Raw genomic sequence first — 17,597 nt, forward strand, 5'->3', positions numbered from 1 at the left:
AAGCATCCAGGTTCGAGCCCCCAGCTCCTCACCTGCAGGGGGGTTGCTACACAAGCAATGAAGCGGGTCTGCAGGTGTCTATCTTTCCCTCTCCCTATCTACCTCCCCCTCCTCTCTCAATTTCTCTCTGTCACATCCAATTAATAAAAAAAAAAAAAAATTAATGGCCACCAGGAGCAGTGGATTTATAGTGCCAGCACCAATCCCCAGTGATAACCCTGGAGGAAAAAAAAAAGAAAAAGAAAAATGAAAAGAGAAGGTTTAGCCAGCAGATGAGCTAATGAGTGAAACCAAGGCCTGAATATCAGCAAAAGCGGCCCAGCCCTGCTCAGACCAGCGCCGAGAAGCCTGAAATTGAGTGAAGAGCTGCTCTCGGAGATGAATCGAAAACAAAAGCAGTAAATCTAGAAGACACTAGTCACAAAACAGAGAGAGAGGGGGAGAGAAGACTTGCTGATAAAGACACAACGGGGAGCTGTGTATTTTCATGGGAGCGAGGGTTTTCGTACTTGGAGCAAAAGCAATTGCAACAGAAAGGCAGGCCCCGGAAAGCTGAGTTTAGATATACTGGGTGGACATGCCGGGGAGGCACGTGGCTCAGTGGCTAGAGCGCTGGATATATATGAAGAGAGAGAGCGAGAGAGAGCGAGTGAGTGCTCGGGGTCCCAAGTTTAATCTTTTATTTTTTTAAAACCAAAGCACTGTTCAGCTCTGGCTTATGGTGGTGGTGGTGGTGGTGGTGGTGGGGATTGAACCTGAGACTTTGGAGCCTCAGGCATGAAAGTCTGTTTGCATAACCATTATGCTAGCTACCCTCCACCACCCCCACCCCCACCCCGAGTTTAATCTTTAGCACTGCATGTGCCAGAATGATTCTCAGGTACTCTATGCTTTGTCATTAATAAATAAACAATTTAAAAGAATTCTCGGTGGAATCGCTTAAAAAATGAACTTCATGACAGGAGCCCAGAATTTCTTTTCTTTTTTCTTTCTGTCTACTTATTGTTTGTTTTCTTTTTTATGCAGCATGAGGGAATGGACTGATGACCCTCTCTCTCTCTCTCTCTCTCTCTCTCTCTCTCTCTCTCTCTCACACACACACACACACACACACACACACACACACACACACACACACACGCCTCCCTGGCTCTTTTTCTTCTTTTTTTTAAAATTTTTTTAAACTTATTTTTTATTTTATTTATTTATTCCCTTTTGTGGCTCTTTTTCTTTTTTACTCTTTATCCTTAGAGAGAGGAGTCACAGATAGAGGGAAGAGAGAAGAGACACTTCTGAGCGCCATTCAATTCCACCCCCACTGGCACTCTCCCAGGGCTACCTATGGTGCGCCCATGTGGGGTCGGGGGTCACAGACCAGTCAGGCAGGAGCTTTGCCCACTGAACTATCCTCCTCCTGTCTGTCCCAGAGAACCTGGATTTTCAAGCTGAGTCTGGAATATCTGACTCACGGAACATGAGGTGGCAAACTGTGCTTGCTAGGGAGAGCGGTCTGAACCCCTCTTCTGGAGGTGGACCTGACCACGCTCAGAGAGTTGGCACAGACTTAGCCTTCATGACTCCTGGGAGTGTGAGCTCTTTGCCACCTTCACATTTCTCTCTTCTTCCACAGAGCTCCCTGCTGTCTTCTGAGGACACCCCTCTCCCGCTCCTGCCCTTGAAGCCCTCTCCTTCCAAACAGCTACAGTCTCTGCGTCTGTCCCTGGAGTCAGTGTCAGCATCGACCAGACAGTGTGCGGACGGCAGAGGAAGAGGTACGGCAAACAAATGTTCTCCACCAGCCCAGCCCATCCATCCCCAGTCTGCCTGGTTCGATTCCCCAGCACTGCATGTGCTGAAGCAGTGCTCTGTTTCTCTCTCTCTCATAAAATAAACAAATCCTACCAAAAGCAAGTAAATAAGAGGAGCCAGACAGCAGCACTACTAGTAAAGTGCACAAACTACCATGCACAAGGACCCAGGTTCAAGCCTTCAGTCCCCACCTGCAGTGGGGGGAAGCTCCAGGAGTGATGAAACAGTGCTGCAGAACTCTGTCTCTCTCTCTCTCTCTCCCTCTCCCTCTCTAATTAAAATATAATAATAAATAAACACCTTTGAAAGGATATCTTAAAAAGAAAAAAAAAAATGAAGTCCCAGCTATGAATAGAACTAAGAAAGCAGACTTGGCTTTGTATATTAACTCTCTTTTCAGCCACCAGGTTCCAGATGCTAGCAGAATGTCGACCAGACTTCCCTGGACAGACAACCCCACCAATGTGTCCCTTGGAGCTCTGCTTCCCCAGAGCCCTGTCCCACTAGGGAAAGAGAGAGACAGGCTGGGAGTATGGATCAACCTGTCAATATCCATGTTCAGCGGGGAAGCAATTACAGAAGCCAGACCTTCAACCTTCTGCATCCCACAATGATCTTGGGTCCATACCCCCAGAGGGATAAAGAATAGGAAAGCTATCAGGGGAGGAGAGGGGATACAGAGTTCTGGTGGTGGGAACTGTGTGGAGTTGTACCCCTCTTCTCCTATGATTTTTGTCAGTGTTTCCTTTTTATAAATAAATTAATAAATAAAAAATAGGGAAGGGGAGGAGGAACACATTTTTGAAGGACACAGGAACTGGAGGTATTTGCCAGTGACCAATTGGAACATCCTAGAAGCTGGTGGCTTTTGGGATTTCAAAACCCCAAATTATGGGGTTGGGTGGTAGTGCACCTGTTACAATGTTCAGGGACCCAGGTTTGAGCTTCTGGTTGCCACCTGCAGGAGGAAAGCTTTGAGAGTGGTGAAGCTGGGCTGCAGGTGTCTCTCTGTCTCTCCCTCTTTAGCACCCCTTTTTTCTCTCAATTTCTGGTTGTCTCTCGCCAATAAAGAAAGAGAATAAAAATATAAAAAGCCAAAAAAAAAAAAAAAAAAAAAAGCTCTTAGTAGCTTTTCCCCAGAGAGCCTGGAGTCTGGCTCCCTGTAGAGGTTTTTACAAAGTGTATTCTTTTGCACATAATGCCTCCAGTTCAAGAGGGAGTTTTGGGAAGGAAAGTGTTGCTATTCTTTAATTGACTTAGCCAGCAATGCTCTTAATTATACTTGGCGGCCACCAAAAAGGAACAAGGAGTGTTTTTTGGCTCATCCTGGACCTAATATATTGGATCGTATCTTCATTCTGGACCAAATGGCTGAATAAAAGCCTCTTTCCAAAAGCTCAGCTCTCCACCTCCCAAGTGAGTAAGAATTCTATTTATAGCTGCCAGGGGCTGAAAGGCTTCCTTCCAGCCAGCTCTCCATCACCACCCTGCCCCACCACTCATTTGCTCACACACTCACACTCATAACCCCATTCACTTCCTTCATATTAAATGTCCGCCTCTAGTGAGTCAGACTGTTTCCATTCGTTGGGGTTTTCAATGATGCCTGAGCACTTTGCAGGTGCTGAAATAAAATATTCCCCAATTCCACAAGAGACATTGCTGTTCCTGTACTTCGGCAAACCTAGGCGACAGGGAGTGTCACCAATCAGGCTACATCTTTTGTTTCACAGAATATAGCCAACCACATTGTGTCTTTCACTCTGTAGTCACTTGCACCTTGGCAGCCTGGATTGGCTGCGGAATGCAACCAATCCACCTCATCCTTCCTTTTACACATACCTTGATGACTCACAATGTGACCAATCCCTTGTACCTAAGCACATCTGATTGGCCCAATCAAAACATACCTTTTCCAAAACCACTCTGTAATCATGCAGTGCACACGCACTGGGCTTGAAGGGTAAATAAGCGGCTTTCCAAATCAGGCGGACAGTCTAACCGGGCAGAAGTCCGGTAGATTCTGCCAGGGTAAAATAAAGTATCTCCTTGCCTTCCACCCGGTCTCAGCCTCAGACTCGTCCTTTGGATCTGCTGCAAACTAGAGCTGAAACACCTTGAAGCTGAAACAGGGCCAGTAGACACAGGGATTCTGTCTATGAGAGACAGAGAGAGAGGGAGAGAGAGAGAGAGGTGGGGGAGGGAAGAAGGGAGAGGAAGAAAGAAAACAATGTATCTTCCACTTTGCCTATAATAAAGCTCACTCCTGAGAGGAATCTGCCTTCCTCCCTGTGACCGGTGCATGAATACAAATATCCAAAGTTCTTGCGGTACTGTACTGCACCAGAGCAAAGGACTCTGGGACAGGGCAGGGCGGGAGAGAGTGTTCAGGTCTTGGAACACGACGGTGGAGGAGGAGCTCGGTGGGGGAAAACTGTTACATGGAAAACTGAGAAATGCTACACATGCACCAACCACTGTATTTTACTGTCGACTGTAAACCATGAACCCCCCCATAAATGGGGGGGGGGGGTGCTGTAGGGTCTGGTGGTGGTGGTGGGCCCAGTTGAGTGCACACATTATGGAGTGTATAGACATGGGTTCAAGCCCCCGGTCCCCACCTGCAGAGCGAATTTTTCTGAGTGATAAAGCGGTGCTTCAGGTATCTCGCTTTCTCCTCTTTATCTCTCCCCTTCCTTCTCTCTGCCTCTATCCAATACATAAATAAAGCTTTTTTAAAAAAAAGAAAGAAAGAAAGCCTAAGGGACCACGCTGTGGTGCACCTGATTAAGTGTACACATCACAGTGCATAAGGACCTGGGTTCGAGCCCCCAGACTCCACTTCCCCACTTGCAGAAGGCAAACTTCACGAGTGGGCTGTCTCTCTCTCTTCCCACTAAATTTCACTTTGTCCTATCAAATAAAATAAAGTTTTAAAAATCAACAATAAATTTGTTAAAAGAAAGCCCAATATCCATTCATGGCCAGTTTCTGTTAGCAGAGTGGCCGACAAAACGAATAAACAAATGTAGCCAATCAGCACCTGTCCTCACCACCTCCTTGCTGGACTCAAGGAAGCCAGAGGAATTCTACAGAACTCTGTTGTCATCTTTCTGCCAAGCCCAGTAGTTTCTAGTTTGGGTTTTTGACTGTTTGCAAATATTCAATCTGGAGCCTCAGATATGCCCGGCAATGTCAGAGAGAGTCCTAGACATAACACATCCTCCCCTGGGTGGACAAACCGTAAAAATAACCTTGAAAGGTAATCACCACCTAAATGGGGACCATGGGGCTCTAGGAAAAGGTCCAAACAGTTGATAGATTGCCCTGGAGTCTTCCAGATTGCCAACGCACCTGGCCAAGAGGGCTTGGATCAGCACCTGAGCCAGAGCCTGGACCAAAAGAAATGAACCTTGCGCCCTCCAGGCAGACAAGCACGTGGAATGACAGCAGAGCCTCCAAAGGCTTCTTAAACTCTCAGGGGAAGCAGGGTAATCCCTACAGGTGTCGTGGGGTCTGTCTGAAGGGCACACAAGGCACCAAACAAGAGTCTTGAGTTGCCCTTTATTGTAACTGCGGAAAGAGCTCAGCTGGGTTAGAGCATTGGGCTTGCTTGCCCAAGGCTCCTGGTTCAATCCACAGCACGGCATATAACAGAATATAGGGGGCTGGGTGATGACACATCTGGTTGAGCACACATTCCAGTGCACAAGGACCTGGGTTCAAGCCCCTAATCCCCACCTGCAGAGGGAAGCTTTCATGAACAGTGAAACAGTGCTACAGGTGTCTCTCTCGCTTCCTCTTTTTAAAAACATATTTAATTTATTTTTTTTAATGGAAGGGAGAAAGGTACAGAGAGACAGAGACCAGAGTACTGCTCAGCTCTGGCTTATGTAGTATGTGTGTGGGGGGATTGAACCTGGGACTTCCGGAGCTTCAGGCATGAGAATCTTTTTGCATAACCATCATGCTATCTAGCCGCACACCCCCACCCACCCCCACCCAGAGTAAGTTTTCTTTAAGTCTTTCCTCCCTCTGTTTTTTAGCAGGAGGTCAAAAAAAAAAAAAATCAAATCTGCTTTTTCTGCTGACTTTGTTGCCTTTGGACATAGGAGGCGCTATGATTGAGACACCTTTGCAGGGGAGCTTCAGCTTCGGGGCTCCAGATAGGAGCTAGAATCTGTCAGACTCAAGTTTGTACCCCTGTCAGTTGATGCCAAGTTCCCTCTCTACATGGGTGGCTTCTGCGGATGGTCTGTGGTGACCGGCTGGATGTAGCAGGTTGGTGAGGAGACTTTAGCCAAGACACCATCACCAGGCTTGAGTGTCACTATCAGCTGAGCAGTGCTCTGATGTTTCTCTCTGTGTCCTCTCTCTGCATCTCTCAAAAAAAAATAAGAAAAAATAAGAAAACTCACTCCTACCAAGATGTTTTAATTTTATTTTTTTTATTTTTTATTATTATCTTTATTGCTAGAGACAGCCAGAAATTAAGAGGGAAAGGGGAGTTAGAGAGAGACAGATAGAGACAGAGAGATAACCTACAGCACTGCTTCACCACTTGCAAAGCTTTCCTCCTGCAGGTGGGGACCGGGGCTTCAAATTCGGGTCCTTGTGCATTGTAACATGTGTGCTCAACCGCCTGTGCCACTAACCAGCCCCAAGATGTTCACTTGAAATATCTTACAATTTCTATGCTAATGATGATGCTTCCCAGCTTGGCGAGGGGAGGGATTACTCTCCAAAATTTAAATCCAGGAAGCTTAAAATGAAGACCGTGTAGTTTCCTTCTGGGTATATGTCTCTCCCCTATTCCTTTTCAGCAAAAAGGTTGTTTTTTTTTTTTTTTCCTTGCCTACTGATTCAACATCCCTTGTGCCAAGCATCCCCAGTGATTCACTCCCGTGGCTTGTAAGCAAATAGCACACTAGATGAAAATTGATCAGAAAGAAAGATCCGCACGCTTACTCACCAAAGCAGGGAGAGGCAGGAGAGACGAGGTGTGGAGTGTGTAGGTTAAGAGTCACGTACCCCACTCTGGAAGCTGCCTTTTGAGTGATGGGGCTTGGAAATGTCAGTGATGGGGTCATTAAAATCATCAGAATGACCAGAGAGGGCAAAGAGCAGACTGCAAATCCCTGAACCTGTTCTCTCCCACCTAAAGGAATAAACCCAGACCTTCCTAGGTTCTGTATCCTGCTCTATATTACGTTTTTTAAGGCTAAGTGGAAGCTTACAGCTAAAATCAACCCCTCCCAATACTGATAAATGTCCCCAGGTAGATAAAACTGTCCACAGTTACCATCAGTGTTTGGGCCAGGTAGGGGCGCACCTGGTTGAGCGCACATGTTACAATGCACAAGTGGTGAAGCAGGTCTGCATGTGTCTGTCTTTCTCTCCCCATCTCTGTCCTATCCAATAACAACAACAGTGATAAACAACAAGGGCAGCAAAAGGGAAAAAATAGCCTCCAGGAGCAGTGGATTCGTTGTGCAGGCACCGAGCCCCAGCAATAACCCTGGAGGCACCAAAAAAACCAACCTACCAAACAAACAAACATGAGGCTGGCTCCAGGCTCGATTCCCAGCACCACCGTGTATGTACTGGAATGGTGCTTGAAATGTCTTCTCTCTCATGTGCAACTGACTCTCATATAAATAAGTGAATTTTTTTTTTTTTTTTTTAGAGACAGAGGCAATCTAAACTATATTTCCAACCCCCTCATTTGGTGGTTCAAGCCCATGGTCCCCACCTGCAGGGGGGAAATGCTTCACAAGCAATAAAACAGGTGTCTTTCTCTCTCCCTCTCTATCTCAATTTCTCTCTCCCTCTCTATCTCAATTTCTCTGTCCTGTCAAATGAAACAGAAAGAAAAAAAAAAAGGAGCCTTTACTTAAATCTAAATATACCCCACTCAATGTCAATGAAAGGACACCTTTTCCATCTCTGCTAATGGAGAGGTGAAGAGTCTACACACACACACACACACACACACACACACACACACACACACACACCACTGTGACCAGATAGCTGAGTGCCACAGACAGCATCAGCAAGGCAGATGGACGGAAGCCACCAGCACAGCAGAAGACAAGCAGAATCCACAACGGGCACAGATTACAAAGCAAACCCGCCTTCCCCAGCATCCCACACCAGACACGTGGAGTTGATCAAGAAACAGACAAAAGCCAAGAGCAGTGGTTTAGAAAACCTTTGCCTTGGGTGGGGCACTCAAAAGGAGTCTCCAAACAGCTTACTCAGCCAGGTCTTTGCATCTTCTATCTCAACAGAAGCCCACTGGCTCTAGGGGTGAAGGAAAAGCCACCTGGAACCACCAGCAAGACCCTAGTTTTGCAGGAACTCTGCAGACTTTTTGATTCCTTGTTCTGGTAGCTGGCATTGATTCTGGTTTGAATTCATTTTTTTCTTCCGTATTTATTTATTTGTTTATAGAGACCGAGAGGAATAGAGTAGAGGGGAGAGTGGTAGCAGAGAGAGAGAGAGAGAGAGAGAGAGACTGTGGCACTCACTGCTTCACCACTCACAAAGCATTCCCCCTGCAGGTGGGGACCAGAGGCTTGAACTTGGGTCTGAATATAGAGAAGCAAATGTATCTTCCAAACAGGGCTTCACCTCCTTCAAAAAAGAACTATTCGGAACTTCAAGTTCCAAAGACAGAGCTAGACACCACTGGATACAAATATTTCCTAGCTGTGGGAACTTAAGCTCCCTATCTATCTATCTATCTATCTATCTACCTACCTACCTACCTACCTACCTATCTACCTTTGTTTTGTGTTTGTTTTTAACCATAGCACTGCTCAGCTCTGGTTTAAGGTGGTGCTGGGGATTGAAGCTGGGACTTTGGTGCCTCAGGCCTGACAATCCTTTGCAGCACCATGATACTGTCTCCCTAGTCTCCACTTACTTTCTCTAAAGCTCTCTATTTCCTGTATGTAAACTGAAGACCCTACTGGCTATGAGATTAAGTGAATGGATCCACAGATAAGCTAGCCCAGCTGCTGGTCCTGGGAAATAAATGAGCAGCAACCTATTATACAAGTCCAAGAATTAAGTCAGGATGAAGAGTAGATAGCAGAATGGTTATGCAGAGATTCTCATGCCCGAGGCTCCAAAGTCCCAGGTTCAATTCCCCCCCATGACCACCATAAGCCAGAGCTGACCAGTGCTTTGGTTAAGAAAAAAAAGAAAGAACTGGGTCAGAGATAATGCAGACAGCATGAAGCTGCAAAGGAGATCAAAAGAGAAAAAAAGAGCTCCATTGACTCAAACTATTACCAAAACCCCTCTCACATCTGCCTCCGTCCACAAACACAACATAGATCTGAGTCAGCCAACATTGCCACAACAGACATTTTTCCTAATTTATTTTAAGGTAGATTTATCCTAAACTAAATAAATGTAAAGACAGGCTATACCACCTTTTAAAAATACATTTCCCAGCGTTTGCTTTCCAGGGGGAATAGATATTTAAATGTTATCAAAAGAAAGCCCTAGGAGGTGGCGGTGGCGCACTGGGTTAAGTGCACTTAGTACTTCTTCTTCTTCTTCTAGCGTTTGCCCTTCTTCTGTAGCCAGTCAACAGCGTCAGGTTGAGCCTGATGTAAAGTTTCGAGAACTCCTTTGAATCTGGAGAGGTGGCAGTCGTGTGTGCCGCTATGTTCCATCGCTGGGGAGCCAGAGACGACCCGAACTGCCCCTGCGGCTCCAGACAGACTATGACCCACACAGTACTGAGCACAAGGATCCCAGTTCCAGTCCCTGGCTCTCCACCTGTATGAGGGGTCACCTTACAAGCGATGAAGCAGATCTGCAGATGTCTCTCTTTCTCTGTCTCCCCCTCCTCTCTCAATTCCTCTGTCCTATCCAATAAAACAGAAAAAATAGCCACCAGGAACAGGATTCATAGTGTGGGTACCAAGCCCCAGCAATAACCCTGGAGGCAAAAACAAACAAACAAACAAACAAAAGCCAGGAAGTCTTAGATTCTTTGGAAAATATCCTATTTCCAGGTCTCACAGGCACAGAAACTAATGCTGGTGATTCACTTTGAAGGATCTGGGGGTGGGTGGGAGGGGTTCTGCATCCTATGGGAAGTTGATGAAATGGTTCTGTGGACTCAGCTTTGGACTGACTAGCCCCTAGCATGGGGCTGGCTCCAGACTCGATTCCCAGCACCACCATGTATGTACCAGAATAACACTTGAAATTACTTCTCTCTCGTGTGAAACTCACTCTCATAAAAATAAATGAATTTTTTTTTAGAGACAGAGGCAGTCTAAACTATATTTCCAGCCCCATCATTTAGTGGTTCCCCCACCTGTGTGTGTGTGTGTGTGTGGGGGGGGGGTGCTTCACAAGCAATAAAGCAGGTGTCTTTCTCTCTCCCTCTCTATCTCAATTTCTCTGTCCTGTCAAATGAAACAGAAAGGAAAATATGGCCACTGGGAAGCAGTGGATTCATAGTGCTGATACTGAGCCCCATCAATAACCCTGGTGACAATAAAAATAAATTAAATAAATTTTAATAAAGAAAAAAAGAAATCTGGGGGCAGGCGGTGGCACACCTGGTTGAGTGCACATGTTACAATGTGCAAGGACCCAGGTTCGATCCCCTGGTTCCCACCTGCAGGGGGAAAGCTTCACAAGTGGTGATGCAGGGCTGCAGGTGGCTCTCTGTCTCTCTCCCTCCCTATCACCTCCTTCCCTCTCAATTTCTACCTGTCTCTATCCAATAAATAAAGATAATTTTAAAAAATTTTAAAAAAAAGAAAAAAAGAAATCTATTTTATATCTCAAGACACCAAGCAAAATGGCATTACTGCAGAAAATTATTTCCTGAACTTCTAGAAGAAGATTTTCTACTTCAGAAGCAAAATCTACCACCATTATGATTTTTCATCAGGGTCATTGCTTGGCTTTGGTACCTGTACAAAAACTCTGTTGTTCCTGGTAGCCTTCCTCCTCCCCATCCCCCTGTTTCTTTTTTCTTTCTGGTAGAGACAAAGAAAAATATAGAGGGAGAGAGAGGGGGAGGAAGAGAGAAGAGATAGCACAGGACTGTTTCACTACTCCTGAAGCTTCCTGCCCGGAGGTGGGAACTGGGGCTTGAACCCTGGTTGTTGGTGTTGGCAATATGTGTACTCTACCAGGTGCACCGCTTCCTAGCCTCCAGAAACAGATTTTAACACTTCCTAACACCTGCACAAATACTACGGCTCAGCTCACTGAGTCAGAACAACATTTGCTGCTCTTTAGAACTGTTGAGTTGTGTTTCCAATTTCTGCTTATGGCTAAACACTGGGAAATAATAGCTCTGTCAAATACTGCACGCTAAATCTAAACCTAGTCCTCAGTGCAGCCAGGAGATGTTAGCTGATTGTTTTTGACTCTGAATGTACATTTTGAAAAACAGCAGAAGAATCCATCATTTGAATATTTATAGAAAAGACACACAGGCTTTTTCTAAGAGAACCTGCCTGATATGAACACGGTTTCAGAACCTAACATGCAATTAAATTATACAAGCAGATCCAAGGAAGAAGGAATAGTAACAACTCAAAAAGCAGTCACAGAGTTCAGTCAGAATGTACAGTCTGCATTTAAGCTTGATTTTTTTTTTAACCAGAGCACTGCTCAGCTCTGGCTTCTTCTAGCGTTTGCCCTTCTTCCGTAGCCAGTATGGTGGTACAGGGGATTGAACCTGGGACTTTGGAGCCTCAGGCATGAGAGTCTCTTTGCATAACCATTATGCTATCTACCCTCTGACCTTGAAGTTGAACTTGACATCCACTTTCAATAGCAGCCCTGAAGGATAGGGCTTTGGAACATTCCGATGACCCTTTGGTAAGTAGGCAATTCATGCTGGGAGTGGTCAGCCTGGATCTTTTTACAAAACTGCAAGCAGTTCAGATGCTGGCTTACCAGAGACCCTACTTTTGCACAGAGAATAACAGAAAAAGGAAAATAGGCTGGGTGGTGGCCTAACCCATAGAGTAGCCTGTTATCATGTGCAAAGATCTGGGTTCAAGTCCCTGGTCCCCACCTACAAGGAAAAGCATCACAAGTAGTGGAACAGTGCTGCAATTCTCTCTCATGCTCACATGCTCTCTCTCTCTCTCTCTCTCTCTCTCTAACACTCCCTCCTTCCCTTCTCCTCTATGAAAAAAAAAATTTTTTTTTTCCTCAGACTGGAACCGCAGTGCTTGATCTAATGCGTGTGTGTGGCTCCACATGTAAACATACACATGTGCACGTGTACTTACACAATAGCTACCTCGCTTGTGTAAAGATATGCACACTAGCTTGTGTATGTGTGTTTGTACATATGGTTATAAAACAGTCTTGTCGTTTCTGTAAATCGATGCAAACTAGCTTAAAACAAAAGAACCTCCTTTCACACTTGAAAAGCAACAGCTCACCTGTTTGTTGCCAAAATGCCAGGTATGCTGTATACATAAGGTTGGAGAAAACAAACAAAAAAAGCGTCTATTGCAGAGACACTCACTACAAATAAGAACAGCACTGCTTTCCTTAATGTTTGAAAAACAAAAATCTAGATTTTTATTTACTAGAGACAGACAGGAACTAAGAAGAACAGGGAAGATAGGGAGGGAGAGACAGAGATACCTGCAGCCCTGTTTCACCACTCATGAAGCTTCCCCCCTGCAGGAAGGGAGCTAGAGGCTTGATTTCAGGTCCCTGGGCGTTGTAACTAATGTGTGCTCTACTTGGCCTGCCACCCCCTGGCTCCTCATGCTTTTTCATTTTTAATATTTTTAAACTTTCTGCTAATAGTTACAAACTGTCTTTTCTGCAAACTCTCTCTGCTAGAACCCCTGCTAACTTTCTGAGACTTAAGCAGATGAGTCAAGTTTGATTCTAGTTCACTTATCTGAATAGTTGTGTAGTCCACGGAGGGGCAAGTAGACTTTTTTCTTTTTTACATAAAGCACGTCTTAGTAAATATAGGAAATTAGCTGTAGAGAACATCTTTGCTATGCAGGCAAGTCAAGGAGAAACAGAATGCAGGAGTCTCAGAACATAGGAAGTGTCCTCAGCTCAGAATTTACAATTCAGACCTTTTTTGTTTTAAGATTCATTTTATTAATTACATATGAGAGTTTTGTATGAGACAGAGAGAAGGAGAGGGAAAAGAGAGAGAGGCATGCATTGTTGGGGATGGAGCCAGGAACCTCAAACATTAGAGTACAGTACTCTCACAGCTGAGCCATTTCTCCAGAGTTCACAGAGGAAGGCTGCGAGCCCAGGGCTCCAGGCTGGAGACAACTCACAGAAGGGGCACAGAAATGGACAGGAAGTATGAGCGAAGTTCAGACAGTTCTGTCAACAGATGACGGTGGGTGGGTGGCGGAGATGTTTCCACACCTAGCTCGTGAGGTGACCCCTCACTTGGGAGATTTAAAAAGTCATGGGTGTGGGAGCAGGGCAGTAGCACAGTGTGTTAAGCGCACGTGGCACAAAGCGCGCAGACCTGGGTTCCAGCCCCCGGCTCCCCACCTGCAGGGGGAAAGCGTCACGAGTGGTGATGCAGGTCTGCAGGTGTCTGTCTCTCTTCTTCTATCTCCCCGTTCTCTCTTGATTTCTGGCTGTCTCTATCTAATAAATAAAAATACTAAAAAATAATAGTGGGGCCGGGTGGTAGCTTAGCTGGTTAAGCGCACATGGCACGAAGCACATGGACTACCAAATATCCCCGTTCCAGCCCCCAGCTCCCCACCTGCAGATGTGTGGCCTCACAAGCGGTGAAGCAGGTCTGCAGGTGTCTATCTTTCTCTCCCCCTCTCTGTCTTCCTCTCCTCTCTCAATTTCTCTCTGCCCTGTCCAACAACAATGACAGCAACAACAATGATAAACAACAAGGGCAACAAAAGCCTCCAGGAGCAGTGGATTCACAGTGCAGGCACTGAGCCCTGGTGATAACCCTGGAGGCAAAAAAAAAAAGATAATAGTAATTAAAAAAAGTTTTTTAAAATCAGTGTGGCATGTTGCATCAAAGCAAAGGACTCTGGGAAGGGAGGGGCTGGGGGGCCTTGGGGGTGCTGGTGCTGAGAAGATCTAAGTTGGGGGGTGTGTTTTGCAAATGCCTATTACAGGGAGATGAGGAATTGTACCCATGTGTCAGCAACTACTGTGTACCATTAACCCCTGCCAAAAACACATGATTTATAAAATTTAGAGAGACCTCCACTTTATGGGATTTGCCATTCTTGAGTTTTGGATTTTTTTTTCCCCCTAAACCCAATTTTTTTTTTCCCCAACACATAGGATCAGATGTAAGTAAGAACTGGGGATCAGACAGGAGCCTCTGGTGTGTAAGAAATAACTGGGGGAAGGGCCAGGAATGTAGCTCAGTGACAGCACAAGTATATGAGTTCTAACCTCAACACCACCACCACCACATCACATCTCCAAAAAATGAAAAAGAAAGAAGAGGATGAAAGAAAGAGAAAGGAGACAAAAGAGAGGGAAAGGAAGGAAGGAGAAAACTGAGAGGGAGGGGGGACAAAAAAGGAGGGAGAGAGGGGAGGGGAGAGGGAGAAAGAGAGGGAGAGGGAGGGAGGGAGAGGAGGGAGAGAGAGAGACAGACAGACAGACAGACAGACAGACTCTGGGACATCTGATGCTGGAGAAAGAACTGGAGACCTCACAGTTCTAAGTCCATCACTCGACACTGCAGTGCTTCCTGGGCTCCTTCCATTCATGTCTGCAAAGTCTTTATTCTGGCAGGAGCACAAGAGCACAGGAGTCTCTAGAAAGTGAAGTGGTTGTGAGAATGTCATACATCAGAAAAGGTAACAGCAGCAAATGCTGGAGAGGGTGTGGGGTCAAAGGACCCTCCTGCACTGCTGGTGGGAATGTCAATTGGTCCAACCTCTGTGGAGAACAGTCTGGAGAACTCTCAGAAGGCTAGAAATGGACCTACCCTATGATCCTGCAATTCCTCTCCTGGGGATATATCCTAAGGAGCCCAACACATCCATCCAAAAAGATCTGTGTACACATATGTTCTTGGCAGCACAATTTGTAATAGCCAAAACCTGGAAGCAACCCAGGTGTCCAACAACAGATGAGTGGCTGAGCAAGTTGTGGTATATATACACAATGGAATACTACTCAGCTGTAAAAAATGGTGACTTCACCGTTTTCAGCCGATCTTGGATGGACCTTGAAAAAATCATGTTGAGTGAAATAAGTCAGAAACAGAAGGATGAATATGGGATGATCTCACTCTCAGGCAGAAGTTGAAAAACAAGATCAGAAATGAAAACACAAGTAGAACCTGAAATGGAATTGGCATATTGCCCCCAAGTAAAAGACTCTGGGGTGGGTGGGTGGGGAGAATACAGGTCCATGAAGGATGATAAATGACATAGTGGGGGTTGTATTGTTAAATGGGAAACTGGGGAATGTTATGCATGTACAAACTATTGTATTTACTGTTGTATGTAAAACATTAATTCCTCAATAAAGAAATAAATTTTTTAAAAAAAAGAAAGTGAAGTGGAGGGGGGCAGAGTCAAGATGGCATCTTGAGGACAACACCTGACAGATTCTCCACAAAAAAAAAAAAAAAAAAAAGCTGCCTTAAACCTGGGAATTCCAAGTGAGAGCAGGATCTCTAGGCCGGAAGGAGAGAAAGTACAGAGGAAGGGACAAAGAGGAAGCATGGTGGAACATTATAACCATCTATAAGCTGGCAGAGGGCTACTAAAAAAGACAAAGGAAAACTGGAATGGCACCATCAAGTTGCAGATGCTACTGTGATGCCAACCTGACTTCCCTGGGCAGACGACCTCACCAGTGTGTCCTGAAGCCCCACCTTCCCAGAGCCCTGCCCCACTAGAGGAAGATACAAACAGGCTGCCAAGGTCCATGTCTGGTGGAGAAGCAATTACCGTCTGCACCCTATAATGACCTTGGGTCCATGCTCCCAGAGGGATAAAGAACAGGAAAGCTTCCAATAGAGGGGATAGAATACAGAACTCTGGTGGTGGGAATTGTATGGAATTATACCCCTCTTATCCTACAATTTTGTCAATCATTATTAAATCAATAAAAAAAAGAATGGAAAGAAGGAAGGAAGAAAGGAAGACAAGGAAAGGAGCTGGTGCGACAGCACACCTGCTTGAGCACAGGTTACAACGTACAAAGACCCAGGTTTGAGGCTCCAGACCCCACCTGCAAGGGGGAAAGCTTTGCAAGTGGTGAAGCAATGTTGCAGGTGTCTCTCTGTCTCTATCTCCCCTACCTTCTCAATTTCTGACTAACTCTATCCAGTAAATAAATAAAGATAATGAAAAAAAATTTTAAAATAAACTGAAGCAGAAAGGAAGGTGACATCTCTCCCTTTGATGCTGGCAGGCACACACATACTCTCCAGGGAGACATGCAGGGCTTCTGGTCATTAGGGACCCCGGCTGGGAAGGTGGGACCCCAGCTGAGGACAGACGACATCCAGGCTGAACATCAGCAGGTCCAGCAGAGGCGGCATGGGATAGGGTCTTAGGGCAGGTAGGCAGCCACACTGGTAGAGTTTCCACATCTTGGAACTCCAGCTGCAAGAATGAATCCATTTCAACTTGACATCCCATTTCTCCTCCTCCAACTCTACATTTCTAATTCCCACATCAGGGGCAGAGGAGGACATCATTAAAAGAGCCAAGTGAGGGGGCAGAGGAGATAGCATAATGGTTCTGCAAAAGACTCTCATGACTAAGGCTCTTAGGTCCCAGGTTCAATCCCCAGCACCGTCACAAGCCAGAACTGAGCTCTGGTCTCTTTCTCTGTTATTATTCTTTCTGTATCTGTCATTAAATAATGATAATAATAATAGTAAGAACAAAGGAGAACCAAAAGCGGGGCTGGACAGTGGTAAAACTGGTAGAATACACATGTTAACATGTGCAAGGACCGGTTTCACACCACACCCACCACCAAAATCTGTGTCCTCATCTTCCCATCTCCCAAAGATAAGCCACTAGTTCTCATAAGTCTTATTAACAGTTTGCACTTCTGTCCTTTTGTTTTTCAAGTTCAAGCGTGTCAGTTCTCTAGATTCCACACAGAAGAAAAACCATCTCTTCTTTTTTGCTAAGCATCCTCACCTCCAGTGTCATCCATTTTGACACAATACTGTCTTCTCTGACTGCAGAGTCGTATTCAGTAGAGTACACATCCCGTAACTTCGTTTTTATTTTCTATTTTGACGGGACAGAGAGAAATTAAGAAGGGAGGAGGGGGAGATAGGGAGAGAGAAAGACACCTGCAGATCTGCTTCACCGCTCGTGAAGTGTCCTCTCCTTCAGGTGGAGAGTGTGAGGGCTCAAACCCGGGTTGTTGCACATGGCGATGTGTGTACTGTGTCACTGCCCCTGCCCTCACAACTTCCTTAGCCAGTCATCTGTGGTGGTGTCCTATGATTTTTCACCCAGTGCCTCCATGGGTCTATTTCCAATTCCCCAGGGAAAACAAGCAAGCAAACAAAAACCCTGGGGAGTCGGGCGGTAGTGCAGTGGGTTAAGTGCAGGTGGTGCAAAGCGCAAGGACCGGTGTAGGGATCCCGGTTCGAGCCCCTGGCGCCCCACCTGCAGAGGAGTCACTTCACAGGTGGTGAAGCAGGTCTGCAGGTGTCTGTCTTTCTCTCCCCCTCTCTGTCTTCCCCTCCTCTCTCCATTTCTCTCTGTCCTATCGAACAACAACCACATCGACAACAACAACAATAACTACAACAACAATAAAAA

General features: G+C 45.7%; 1 protein-coding gene and 1 long non-coding RNA gene across 2 annotated transcripts in view; both read right to left on the reverse strand.

The window, feature by feature from the left end:
• The window catches only part of MYO10 (myosin X), a 243,536-nt gene that overhangs the window by 210,454 nt on the left and 15,485 nt on the right, over positions 1 to 17,597 (reverse strand). The window lies entirely within an intron of this gene.
• LOC132538594 (uncharacterized) lies at positions 14,367 to 17,003 on the reverse strand. Its single transcript, XR_009549934.1, has 3 exons — positions 16,962 to 17,003; positions 16,231 to 16,412; positions 14,367 to 14,605 (listed from the first exon to the last, which is right to left on the reverse strand). It is a non-coding gene; the product is annotated as an uncharacterized LOC132538594 (long non-coding RNA).

The sequence above is a fragment of the Erinaceus europaeus genome, chromosome 5 (genome assembly GCF_950295315.1).
Source record: "Erinaceus europaeus chromosome 5, mEriEur2.1, whole genome shotgun sequence".
NCBI classification, from domain to species: domain Eukaryota; kingdom Metazoa; phylum Chordata; class Mammalia; order Eulipotyphla; family Erinaceidae; genus Erinaceus; species Erinaceus europaeus.